This window comes from Pteropus vampyrus, unplaced genomic scaffold, assembly GCF_000151845.1.
Source record: "Pteropus vampyrus isolate Shadow unplaced genomic scaffold, Pvam_2.0 Scaffold120, whole genome shotgun sequence".
Taxonomy (NCBI): Eukaryota; Metazoa; Chordata; class Mammalia; order Chiroptera; family Pteropodidae; genus Pteropus; species Pteropus vampyrus.
In genome coordinates this window covers 3,813,276-3,826,436 of record NW_011888901.1, presented here as the reverse complement: position 1 = coordinate 3,826,436, position 13,161 = coordinate 3,813,276, and positions in this window count along the sequence as shown.

Below are 13,161 nucleotides of genomic sequence, written 5' to 3'. Positions count from 1 at the left end.
GGGCTCTGACAAATGGCTTTGTATGTGGTATGCTCACGTGTACTTTAGAATAAATGCAAGGCATTGACAAAGCGGGGACATGCAGATTGCACCTAAAATGGCCCAGAAGATCAACTTTCATTATGAACACTCTGTGATACTTGTCATGTCCAGAGCTCTGGGTCTCAATTTATCGAGCAACATAGTGAGTGAAAACTTCCTGGTTTTACTTTGCTCAGGAAATGACGTTTCTGTCACTTCTTTCAGGGGAGGTCAGTCTGGAATTAGCATTCCTTTCTTTCCCCTACTAATAAGTGCTCAGTTCAGTGCTGGAATGAGAGATGCTGGAAACCTCTTCCCCTACTCTTCCCCATGGCTGGGGCTTGATGCTTGAAGCCCCCTTCTGACACCCAAAGAGTCACTGAGGAATAAAGAAACCAGCCAAGAGCAGGCAGAGTTGCAGTCATGAGAGCTGGCTCTAGTAAATGCAGTTAGAGGATGGCACATTTTATTCTATAATAAAAGGGCTTTTAAGAAAAATACAGAAATACTTAGGGGAAAATTAAGAGGGTAAAATAGAAAGTGATGGAACTGTTTACACTTCATCAGTGCCTAAGAAGAGCCAGTTTCAATGACGCACTCTTCCAGGTATTAGAACGGTGGGGGTGGGGCGAGGTGCCAGCCTCTTCATGGTGCGTAGCTCCCCCTCATCCCCACCCTGGTGCTAGAAACTTCTGTCTCCAGGCTGCTGCCCAACTCCACTCAACTGTTCAATTGCCATCTCAGTTTCAACAAGTTCAAAACAAACTCCTGAATCCCCTACCCAGAGCTGATAGCCAGCTGGTAGATACTAGTAGGGCCACATTGGTGGGTTAAAATGCTTACGTATTTTATTTAAATACTTAAATATTAAAAGCTTTCATATTAATTAATGCATAGTCACTGCCCTGAGCCACCCCAGCTGGCCTGGTCTCATCACTAGGACCCCTGGACCTCCCATGTAACAGCAACTAAAGGGTTAACCACTGGCTCTGTTGCGGTCTTTGAGAACTCTGCTCCAGGTCCGAGTATCTTCTGACTGCTCAGTGTCAGTGTCCATGGGTTTCTAAGTGTATTGACCATCTTGCCTACTCTCAACCCCTCACTCATACCCACAACCTACTCTTCCTCTCCAGTGCATGTGAACAGCGTGCTATCAATCCAGGTGCCCAAGGAAACATTTTTTGGGGGATCATGGACATTCCCCAGCCCCCTACTCCACGATGCAGACCCAGAGCCCTGCATCAGCTCCAAGACTCCCTGAGGGCAGACCTGTGCTTGTCTTTTCACTGCCGAATCCCCAGCCTGGGGCCTGGCTCTCTGACAGATGGCTCTCTGGGGCCTGGCTCTCTGTGGCTGACCAAAGATGTCTATGGCCTAGTCTCGGGGAATCCAGAACCTGTGACTGTTAGGAAAAATGAACTTTGTAGATGTGATTAAGTTAAGGACTTTGAGAGGTGGAGATTATCCTAGATGATATGGGTGGGCCCAATGTAATCACAAAGGTTCCGAAAATAGAGAGGCAGAGATTTGACATAGAAGAGGAGGCCGTGTGATCATGGAGGCAGAGATGAGAGTGGTTTCGACACAAGCCAAGGCACTCAGGCAGTTACCAGACTCTGGAAGAGACCAGGATAGGTACTCTCTTGGAGTCTCCAAAGAAACTAACTCTATTGACAATCCCCACCCCCATCCCCACCAAGACTCAGTTCAGATGTCTGGCTTTCAGAACTGTAAGAAAATGAGTTTCTATTGTTTTAAGCCACGATTTTGTGATCATTTGTTATAGCAAATTCATAGAAAACTAGTACTCACACCCATCTCGTCTCAACCATCTGATAAGCCCAGGTAGGTCGTGATACCGTGGCTAAAAAAATTGCTTACGATTGTGGCCCACGACTTCTAGGAAATGCAAAACCAATCACGTTTCTCCCACCCCCTCACTGTCTTGTGAACTTCCTCAGGGTTCCCTTTCACTGGGGCTGCCCGAAGGCTTTGAGCTGGCACACAGGTCCTTGTGACCTGCCCCTGCCAGCCCCTTGGGTCCTTCTCTTCCACTTGTCCACACACCCACGTGCCAGTCAAGCCAAACTATTGATGTTTTCATTTTCCTGAGTCTCATGCCACACACTCTAACTCCTCAGTGCTTTTGTCCCAAACCAGCTACTATTGCCTGGAAAGCCCCATTCTCTTCACTTGATTATCTTCCACTTGTCCTTAAAGCCAGACGAGGTGTCCCTTCTCTGCCAGCCTTGGGGCTGGGTTCCTGTTCCCATAGCCCTCCGTGTTGCCCCGGCCTCAGTGCTGAGGAACTGAGACATCATCTGTGTCCCTTCCTCCCTGGGAGGGAAGCCCGCTGATGTTGAGGCCATAGCTGCCTCTAACACCCCTCTCTGATCACAGGCTGCACTTATATCCAGCTGAGACTTGGGACTTATGTTCAGTGAAGCACTGCTCAGTGGCTTTTGTCTAGGGCAGCAGAACAGGTGTGGACACTTGAGGTCTGTCTGACACTGTCTGACCCTTCCCACTATGGGAAAGAGAAAAAGATCTGGTGTCCCTAGCTCTGCTTTCCATCTCCTCCAGGTGTTTCCATCTTAGTTATAAATTAGAACACATTTTTATCTTGCCGTTCTCTTCCATTATCCTATGGAGATTTGTTGGGGGGGGGCATGGAGTAGGGTGGGGTATGCATCAGATCCCCGATCTCCTGATGATTTGCCCAATCTGAGGAAGCATGGACAGGGACAAAGCTGAACCTTGCAGGCCAAAAATTGACTAGGGCACAGGACAAGGAGAATACAGGCACCTCCTGGCTGCCAGAGACCCATGGAGGAGGTGATGCTCTTGCTGCCTGTCCCAGGGGCTCCAGTGGGCAGGAAGTGTCTTTCTTTTTCCTACTCTACAGAAAGGCCGAAGTTCCAAGTTCTGACGGAGCTGACAGTAGACCAAGGAGGCAGGCCCTCGGTGCTCCTGTCATGAAATGCCTCCTGGGCTGTATCTGTCATCTTTGAGCCAGCCAGTAAAGGCTGCAAGATCTGGGAGAAGAGCTGACTGTGAGGAACTTACACCTGGATGCATGGAAGATGTTGACAATTTCAGCCAGGACCACAGAGAAACTGCTTTGGTGGGTAAGGGGTAGGGAGCAGGAGATCCTGTGGGATAAAGGACAGGGCCCCAGGTTGGTTTTCAGGAGGCCTGATGCTGCTACTAACTCCATGGGGGTTGGGGGAAGGGACCAGAAGGACAGGAGATTCTGGTGTAGGCCATGAGTAGGTGGTCTCTAGCCATGAAACAGCTGCTGAAGGTACGGGTGGGGAGCAGCTCTGCCCCACAGTCTCTGTAAAATTTGGGTTGAACCAGGTCATGTAGATGGTCCCCCATCTCTGACAGCCGAGGTCCTGGATCCTGAGGCATCGGGGTCACAGAGCAGAGCTGGGAGCCCCTCAAGGAAGGGCCATGCTTGTCTGGTTCACTATTTCCTGCACAGGGCCTAGTGTCTCTCTGCAGGTGCTCACAGAGAGAGTGAATGACTGAAGGGCATGAATAAATGAGTGAGTACACCCCACAGGCTGGAGGTTCCACAATCTGGACAGGAAGTGGGAGAGGTGAGAAAAGCCATGAGTCACATGTGGGAACTTCGTGCCCCTGCCCAGAAGTCCAAGGCCAATGCCAGCGTCTGGGGAAATGGAAAGGAAGGAGGAGCTGTTTCACCTCTCAGTCTTAATCCCGTAAGTCCAAGCAGGGAAATGTTAATTACTTAGCTTTGAGTGGTTTTATTTTCAATTAAAATCGTCAGGCCAACAATTGGAAATTAGTGCCCTTGTTAGGAATTAGCAGCAATAGCAAACCCTCCTCAAGATGCTGAATTAGAGCTAGCCAGGGAGGGAGGGTGGCTGGGGGTGAACCTCATCCAGGGCATCACCTCCGCCCACAGTCTGAGTTGATGCTCCAAGCACTCGCAGGTGGGACAGGGGTGGGCTTCTGAGAGTGAGGTGAGTGTGCCCAGAAGCATCTGCCTTCTCTCACTCACTTCCCCAGCAACAGTCACTCCAGGCTCAGGTGACGATGGGCATCAGCTCAAACCACTGTGAGAGACCAAGAATCATGGAGCTCGCGATAAGCTTGTGTACACAGCAGTTGCTCAACAGATATTTGTTGAATTAGAGTACAGGTGTAGAGGGGCAGCTGGACTCAAGACCTGGGGTGAGGGCTGTGATCTGGGCTCTGACCTGGGCAAGAATGCTCTGTAGCAAAGGGTGGTGAAGACTCTGGTTTGTCCCATGCTGCCCTTCCCAGAGATAAAGCTGGGAGGGAGGGTGGTAAGGGAGAAGGGAACTAGGGGTGCTAGTCTGGGCCATTGTGGTGCTCTTTGGCCATAAGGCAACAACTTTGGGACAAATCCTAGCCTGAGAACTAACAGCTATCTGGCCCCATAAAGCGGAGTTCAGGAGGCCTCTGGATGCCTCTGGAGGAAGATGTTTGTCCTCCTGGAGACTGAGGTGCCCCCGGGGTTCCTTTATCAGGGCTATGGACTGAATTGTGACACTTCAAAATTCATAAGTGAAAGCCCTAATCCCCAATGTGACTCTATTTGGAGTAGAGCCTATAAGGAGGTAATTAAGATTAAATAATTTCATAAGAATGGGCCCCTGGTCTGATAGGATTAGTGCCCTTATAAGAAGAAACACCAGAGAGCTCACTCTTTGTCTCTCTCTCTGCCATGTGAGCACACAGCGAGGAGGTGCCTGTCTACAAGCAAAGAGGAGAACTCTCACCAGAAACTGAGTCAGCCGGCACCTTCATCTTGGACTTCCAGCCTCCAAAATTATGAGAAACAAATTTCTGTTGTTTAAGCCCCCTAGTCTGGGGTATTTTGTCCTGGCAGTCTTAGATGACTAATACAATCAGCAACATTTTTTTACAGTGCTAAGACCTTCCAACAGCCCTGGGAGGAGGCTGAACAATAATATAAAATGGACAACAGGCACAGTTAGGAAGTGGCAGTCAGGGACAGAGCCAGGCTGGGTCCTGCAGTTTTTAAGGCCAGCGCCTTTAATGACTGTGCTGTTGATGAAGATGCTGATGATGATGGCAGAATTCACACGGAGAGCTCAAGTGTGGACCGGGGACCAAGCCTTAGGACAGCTAGAGCCAAGGGGCCTGGATGCTGAGACCCTAGTGTCTCTCCTTGCTCAGCCCTAGGCCTTTGTCAGGCAGTGTCCCGAGTCTCAGAAAATGAGGCAGCCAGGGCTTTCTGATCACAACTGACTATGTCCTCTGGGCCAGCTAAGCAGCTAACATATCCCCCCAGTCTGGGGCCTCCAAGCATGAGGTCACCCGGCTTTGGGGACAGCGTGGCAGAACAGTGGCCTCTTAAATATTGAATTACCCCAGTCCCACTCCTGCTGATTTAACTAAGGGCTCCAAACCTCAAGTTTGTTTAATAACCTCCTGACACTAAACAAACAGCCTTGCAAAAGGAGTAATTTGCAAGGCAGAAAGAAAACAAATAAGGTGCAAGGACACAGTGAGGCAGCGGCTAGGCTGATTACATTCTGGGGGCTACCTAAGTCCGACATCAACAGAGAGCATATAGATCTTGGCTGCTCTCCACTCTGGGAAGTCTTCAAAAACATGGCAAGGGAAACTTTGCATTAGGCCTATGGTGATGGCGCATCATTAGAATTCTGGGGGCATATTAAATGCCATCTAGTTGCTAACACGATGCATCATTTTCTGCTAAATAATTGATCACTGTGCAGAGATTGTGTTTGTGGAGTTTAAAAAAGTGATTAGAGCAGGGAACATTTCTGGGAGGCAAGTTGCATCTGTAACCTGGAGCCTGGTCTGTGCACCTTTGTGGGGGGCCATTGGGGATTCTTGCCACACAGGGCTGGGGGGCAGCACAGGAGTGCCGACATAGCAGGGTGAGGGGTGGAGGTGGACGGTGTGGGTGGCATAAGACTGACAAGGATGGAGGTGAGAACAGAGCTTTTGTGATGGCCTAAGGGGCTGTGTGGACCTTCCACTCTATTGGAGGCATGGAGGAAGGCAAGTGGCCTGTCCAGGGAGACAACAAATGCTGTACCCCTCCCAAGGCCCCAGGCCCAAGTGGCACCTTGTGAAGGTAGAGTCTGGTCCTGAGAACAGTTCATCTAAGGAACCCCTGTTTGCTCTCCCTTTTCTGCCCTACCATCGCCCAAGAATCACCCCTCAGAATCTGACCAAGACTTTTTAGTGGACACAGGCAGCTCTCCTTGGCCAGCTCCAGTCCCCTCCCTCTCCCTCACACAGGCCAGTGTCTGCCTGGCAGCCCTGGGTGGGATACCATAGATGACCACCTCTTGCCCTGCCTTCTTCCCCTTATCCTGGGAAGGAACTTGAGGCCCCCACCCCCACCCTCCTTTACCTCTGAGTAAGAGTATGTTGTTGAATTTAGGACGTGTGTGAAAAAGACTTAGGTCCTGGTATACGAGAAGGTACTTCAGAAGCTGATGGGGAGAGAGATTTGAGGTGCAGTCTGTGAGGTATCTGGGAGATGGAGGTGGTGAGGCTGCAGAGGGTTATTCAAATAGCCGGAAAGTAGAAAGATCTGGTACAGAGTAAAGAGTAACAGTATTTTTCAAATGAATGACACAGCACTCAACAAGGAATCCAAATTCACACATTACTGATGGACTGTGTGCTTTTGAGCTAACCTCTGAACCTCAGTTTCCCTATTTGAAAAGCACATGCCTCTGTGTGTATGCGTGTATGTGTGTATGTAGGGACTTTTAAGGTCCCTCTTGTCCTGACATTCTGTGCTTCTAAATTAGTTGTTCTTCTCCGTGGCTGCACATTAGAATCTCTTAGGGAACTTTAAAAAATACAGATGCTGGAGAGCAACCCTCAGAGGTTATGATTCAATCGGTCCAGGGCTTGGTCTGGGCATCTGTACTCTTGGGATCTTCCCCAGTGACTCCAACGTGCAGCCGGGGATAACTCTTACCTTGGGAGGGGAGTGGGAGGTGCAGGACAGCCAGGCACGGGTCTGGGCCAGCTTGTTTGGCCATGTGGTCCTTAACTGTGGAGCAAGAGGAAAAGATCGGCTGCTATAGAGACAGCTTCAAATATCCAGCTGCTATGGCGTGCTGGGCAGATGGAAACCTCGGCTTCAGCAGATGCTACAACTGCAGGGCTCAGTGGCAGCCTTCCTGGGGAGGGTGGATGGCGTCGAGGAAGAGGTGCAGGGTCTGCAGGGGGGCAGCCTTCACTGCTCTTTGCAAAAGAAAACTTTCTTTACAGAGGTTGTGCAAGGCTGTGGGAAGAAACATTTCTCTCACATCTTTCATGTTCTTAAAATGGGCCTTTCTCTTAATGGCACAGGGTGAACGCAGAAGGCTTTGAGATAGTCCCAGCAGTCAGCTGTTCACCCCTGGCTCTGCTCACTCTTCCCTAAGTGACTTCTCCTCCCTGGAGCTGCCCAAGATTTTCCCAGCCCAAGGGACCTAAATACCTACTGCTGACTGAGTCCCAGCACACATGTCTGGGAAAGGTTAAGCCGTTCATGGTCACCTCCCCAGCGGCTGGAGAGCTAGTTCTCTGAGGGCCCATATCAATTCTCTCACCTTCGTGGCATCATAAAGTGTTAGATATTCTTGTTAGTTTATGCAGAGTCACATCTCACTGTACAGGCCCGCATCCCACCACCCCTGCCACGTATCTCGGCCATGTCCCCTTTTCTGCTCTAGACCCATTTCCTCACCTGAAAATAGAGTGAGCCAGGCTTTCACAGACTCTGATGGCAGTGTGTTCTGTGGCTCTGAGAGTTTGACAGGTGACCACTAGTAGGTTCATTTTACAGGTGAGATAACTGAGGCTTGGGGATGACCAGACTTCACCAAGGTCACTCGGCCAGTAGGTGGGGGAGCCAGGAGCAGAACACATAGCCCCTGAGTCCCAGTCCAAGACAGCCTGCATCTGATAAACAAAAAAAATGTAGTCCAAGATCACAGGGATATTTCCAAACCCCCAGTCTGGGGAGAAAATTAGTTTCTGTTTGGAGACAAGCACCTACTCTGAAATGAGGCTTCTCACTCTCTCTGGAAACAATCTAACTGATTTAATTCCCTACCACTACCAGGGTGTTTCTGGTTTTGCCTGGGCCTTCGGCCTGTCAGCTGCATAGTGCTTCTGGGGGGCAATGGCCTGGGCCACACCTCTAGTTCTACTTTGCCCTGTCATGCACTGCCCTAGTCAGCCTGGGCCACACACACAGTAGTGTCTGAAGGTAGATTAGTTTTTAGCTAAAGGTCAAGGCAAATTGCCCAGGGATCCCTGGAGAGGTTTTCCTGCGGCTGTGCATGCTGGCCCTGGCCAGCAGGGGGCGGGAGAGGCCCTGCATCCTGGGCGGCAAGGTCAGGATCAGAAGCAGAGATTGGGGGCTGGGCCTGGTGTTGGCGTGGAGGCAAGGTCAGAGCCCAGGCCCAGGATGCCCCCCAAATGTGCCTCTGACGACTTCCAGTTGCGACCCAGTTTGTCCCCACAGGGTGGGATGTTAGATAACCTGCAGAACATAGAAGGGTGACTATGGGAAAATCATCCTGAGTTGTTTTAGTTTGAGATGCAGAATTTTAGACGGAGAGAAGGGAGAACGAGATGCCTCTTCTTTCCTCCCTTCTGCCCACAAAAGCTAACGTGGTCTAACTTGGTCTATAATACGTCTTTTATATTCTAGTCTCTTTCTCAAAAACAGTGCAGCCCAGCCCAGCCCCGCTCCAACTTCAGTGAGCATCAGAAGCACTGAGGACTTGCTAAAACAGAGATGCTTGGGTCTACCCCCAGTTTCGAGACATGAGGTCTGGGGGCCACACTTTAAGAACCACGGGTTAAGCCTCCTCCTACCTCAGTTCCCAGAAGGGTTTCCTGGAAGAAAGGGCATCAACTATAGATCCAGACAGACCTAGAATTCTGGCTGTGCCTCTGTTTAGCTATGTGACCTTGGGCAAGTTTCTCATCCTTTCTGAGCCAAGATTTCCTGAAATGTTGGGAAAGCAGTTCCACCTCACAGGAACTGTGAGGTCTCTGGTGAAGGCAGAAAGAGAGTCTTGCAGAGGTGGGGAGGGCAGAGGCCATCCAGTCCCTCCTCATCCTTGTGCAAACAGGTAAAGTGAGGACAAGAGCCCAGCCCAGGTCTCACTTGGGGTCTGGCAGAGCTGGTACCAGGTCGGACATCTCTTGCAGTGCCTTAGCCAGTCACCACCATCTCTATTCCAGGCATGCCAGCCTCCTCTAGCTCTTCCAATCCTCCAAAGATCCTCCAGTGTTTAGCTCAAAGGAACCTTTTGATGTCCTAAATGACACAGCCAGGCATCATGGAGGCTGTGTGGGGACAGCTCCCTGAAGACACTCAGGAGGGGCAGCTTCCAGGCTGTCATGCTTCTTGCTGTCTGAAGTGTTTTGTTTCAGCTCCATATAGGTGGCTTTGTTGTCAGAGTTGCCTGACCTGGCTTCTTTTGGGTTTCTTTGGGGAAGTGCAGAGCCATCGGGCCAGCCTAGCCCAGCCGTGCATGAAGGGGGACAGGGCCTGAGTCTGCCCCAGGAAGTGGAACTCTGTTTTGCCCAAGGCTGCTTAGGCTCCCTGTCACCCTGCCAAAGTCCTCTGCTCCACCCAGGTTCCTCAGCCGCTGGATCTCTGGACACTGAGGAGGTCAGGGCTTTTGCAGCCATGACCTTTATTAGACTCCGGTTCTAAGTCCAATCTTTGGGCAAGTCTCAGTTTCCTCATCTGCGGAATGGGGATGATAATGATCATACTGACCTCAGAAGATTGGATGTCATAACACACACCCTGGCAGAGCCCCTAGCACACGCAGTCTCTCACTGAGTGCCAATCTCTGTCCTCTTTCTCTTCCCTCTTCTTCATGAATTCATGATTCTCAATCCTGGCTATTCATTAAAATCTTCTGAGGGGCATTTACAGTGTACCGATGTCCAGACCACACTCAAACTGATGACAGAGGAACTCTGAGGTGAGGTTTGTTTCTGTGCTTTTTAAAAACTCCCCAGATGATTCTGGCATGCAGCCAAGAAACAGAACTCCCAACTTCACTTTAACTGGACCCTGCCCCTCCTGACCTGTGCTGTCCAATACAGTTGCCACTAGCTACATGTACTAAAATTTAAATGTATTTAAATGACATAAAATTAAAACTTCATTTCCTCGACCACACTAACCACTTTTCAAGTGCTCAATAGCCATATGTGGCTGTTGGCTACCATATTGGATGGCACGGGTCTAGAACATTTCCAGCATTGAGAGTTCTTTTGGAGAACACTGCAAGATCTGCAGTGGCCACTGGAAATATAACGCAATTACATAAACCACATACGTGATTTATGTAATTAAAATTTTGCTAATAGCCACAATAAGAAAGTGAAAAGAAACAGAGGAAATTAATTCAGAGAATCTATTTTATTTAATCCTGTAATCCGAAAGGGTGTGATTTCAGCATGTAATCAATATGACAAAAAGGAATGAGCCTTTTCACTTCCTGTGGTGTACTTCAGAGTCTGGTGAGCATTTCACACTTTTCAGTGCATCTCCATTTGAATGGGCACCTTTCAAATGCTCAACACAACATGCCCTGCACAGCGTGGGCACCTGGCAAGTGCTTAGCGATGCCTGAAACCATTGTCCAGGATGGAATGACTTCCACACCCCCGCGTAGTGCTTTAAAACTTAAGTGGTTTGACACACTCAAGAGCCCTCCGACAGAGTACTGTAATCTTCAGGGTGGCGAGAAGCAGTGCCCAGGAACATAGCTCGTGCAGCACAGAGAATGCACTATGATACACGTGCATATCTGTGTGTTGTTGTTGTGGCCCTCGGGTGGTAGCGATTGTCCAGACATAGGCAGGTGACATTTGTGCTGGCCAAATAGTCTGGTCATCCTTTGGGAATAGAGAGCCTATCTCCTGTGCTGCTTGTGCCCGTCCTAACATTCCCTCCTCCAGTCCACCTGTCTGTGGAGTGAGATGTTACCTGAGCGGTGCTAGAAGTTCTCTCAATCTAGGAGACAAGGAGCTGTAAGGACATCATTCGTCCTTACTGCTAAAGCATCCATGGCACCATCACCCCAAATAATATGGTAAATGTGTCACCAGGGAAGGTTATGCAGCCACCTATCATCTGCCATTAGCACCTAAATATACATTGATTAGTTATGCTGATTCAGAGTAGAGGGATGGATGACAGCTCAATTGTGATAAAAGAATGTGGAATGAAGACCAGGAGCACAGAGCTCTATCTAGGATGAGAGGAGTCAAAGGTGGAACAGGCAAGGAAGTCAGGGGCCACGTGAGGACATGGGGGCCCAGGACTGGGCCAGAGAAAAGAACTCTGGCGGCAGGCAAATAGCAGGGGCAGGCAGTCATGTCCACCTGCACGTCTGCTCCACCTCGGCTTTAGTAGTTTGTGGGTCCTGGTGGATGTGCCAAAGGGGAATGAGTATATGTGACATTGGAGGCTCGGGAAGATGTGAAAAGTAGTGTCCTGCTCACCTCAGATTTCCATCTCATAGCTTCCTTTAGGAGCCCAGTAGACAGTGCTGCATTAAGAGACTCATGGCCTTGGTGTAGCTGGCAGGCTGGCTGGGGCATCACCTTTCACTGGGCTTCCATGAGCAGTAAGACCACCTCCTGAGGTGTGCTGCTGGCACCACATAGAAGTCCTCTGATACCCTCACACCATTCCCTGTCTTTATTCTGACCTGCTCTCCCAGCCACTCTCCCCAGTGTGTCCCTGATCCTCTCGGTTTCTTATTTCCAGACTACTTCTTCATACCTGACCCTGGGAGGGTATACCTGATATGTCTCTGGTCTCTAAACTTTTCTCCCTTTGTGACTTACACTCAGTTCCTCCTCCAGATCTCCCAGGCTTTGGTTTCTCTAAGTCACCACCTTCAGGGTGCAGAACTTGGTCCAGCTGACGTGGGTGTTAGCCACTCTAGCTTTTCTCGGACTCCACCGGTGGGATAAGATGACCTGACTCCAGGTCTCTTCTAATTACTTTAGCTAGAGTGATGCTGGCAGAGAAAGTGATGTATTGCAGGCTTATGACAGCCATTCAAATCCTGAGACTGCTGGCCTAGGCCAAGCTATTCTTTTTCATTCATCCAACAAATGCTTGCTGAGCACCAAATCCAGACCCCATCCTACCCCAGGGCCTCCAATCTGACTGGCCGAACCTGTCCCGATTGCTTTTCGATAATGGGCTAATGAATCAGGATCATCCAAACAGTTTTCTCTTGCACCGAAGTGTCCAAACGCTAGGCAGCTCTGTTCATGGACTCAGCATGTATGATCCCTCCCAGAAAATGATAATCCATCAATCTCCCTTTTCAAGACCATCAATCAATGTTCCAGAATTCACAGCTGCATTCTCATTCCAGGAGTTTTCAATCACTTCCCTTTTCCCTCGTGCTTGCAGAACAATGCAGTGACACTAGGAAATTGTGTTTTGACATGAAATCATTATGTGTTTTAAAACCTTTCCTTCAGTGTTGGTCTTTTCCTGCCTCCTGCTCTCCCCTGACACATCTCCTGCTATGAACTGCAGAGTGAGCCCCATTCTCAGGCACAGGGGAGGGATGTACAATCCAAAAGGGAGAAACAGAAAAATAAGCTGCCCATTTTATCTGGGTTTTAACACACTGTAATTAGTTTGTCTCTTCCAATTGGAGCACTCTTAGTATATTTCCTGCAGGAATGTCTGAAGGTGTGTGTGTGTTGGGGGTGGGGAGGTGCACTGGGGCAGGTGTGTGTGCAGTGAAGTGGCATCATAATCAGAATCATTTAATGTAAAATTTAACTATATGCATTCAGCAGTTAGTCAATCTTTCAATCAGTAGGTGCAGAGGGAGACTAAACTAGCTATTCATGGCATGGTGAGTCCGCCCGTCGACTCTCCTATACCAGCCCAGAGTGAGAAAGAGAAGGAAGGTGTGTGCTGGCTGCTCCCTAATCATGGCCTTGTCTCTGCATGCCTTCCCTGGTAGCCGCATCTCTTTGTTGATGTTGATTCTAGTGTTTAGAGACATGTATTTTTCATACAAAGAGCCCCTAAATGCATACCAATTACCCATCTGGTGCTCAGCCAAA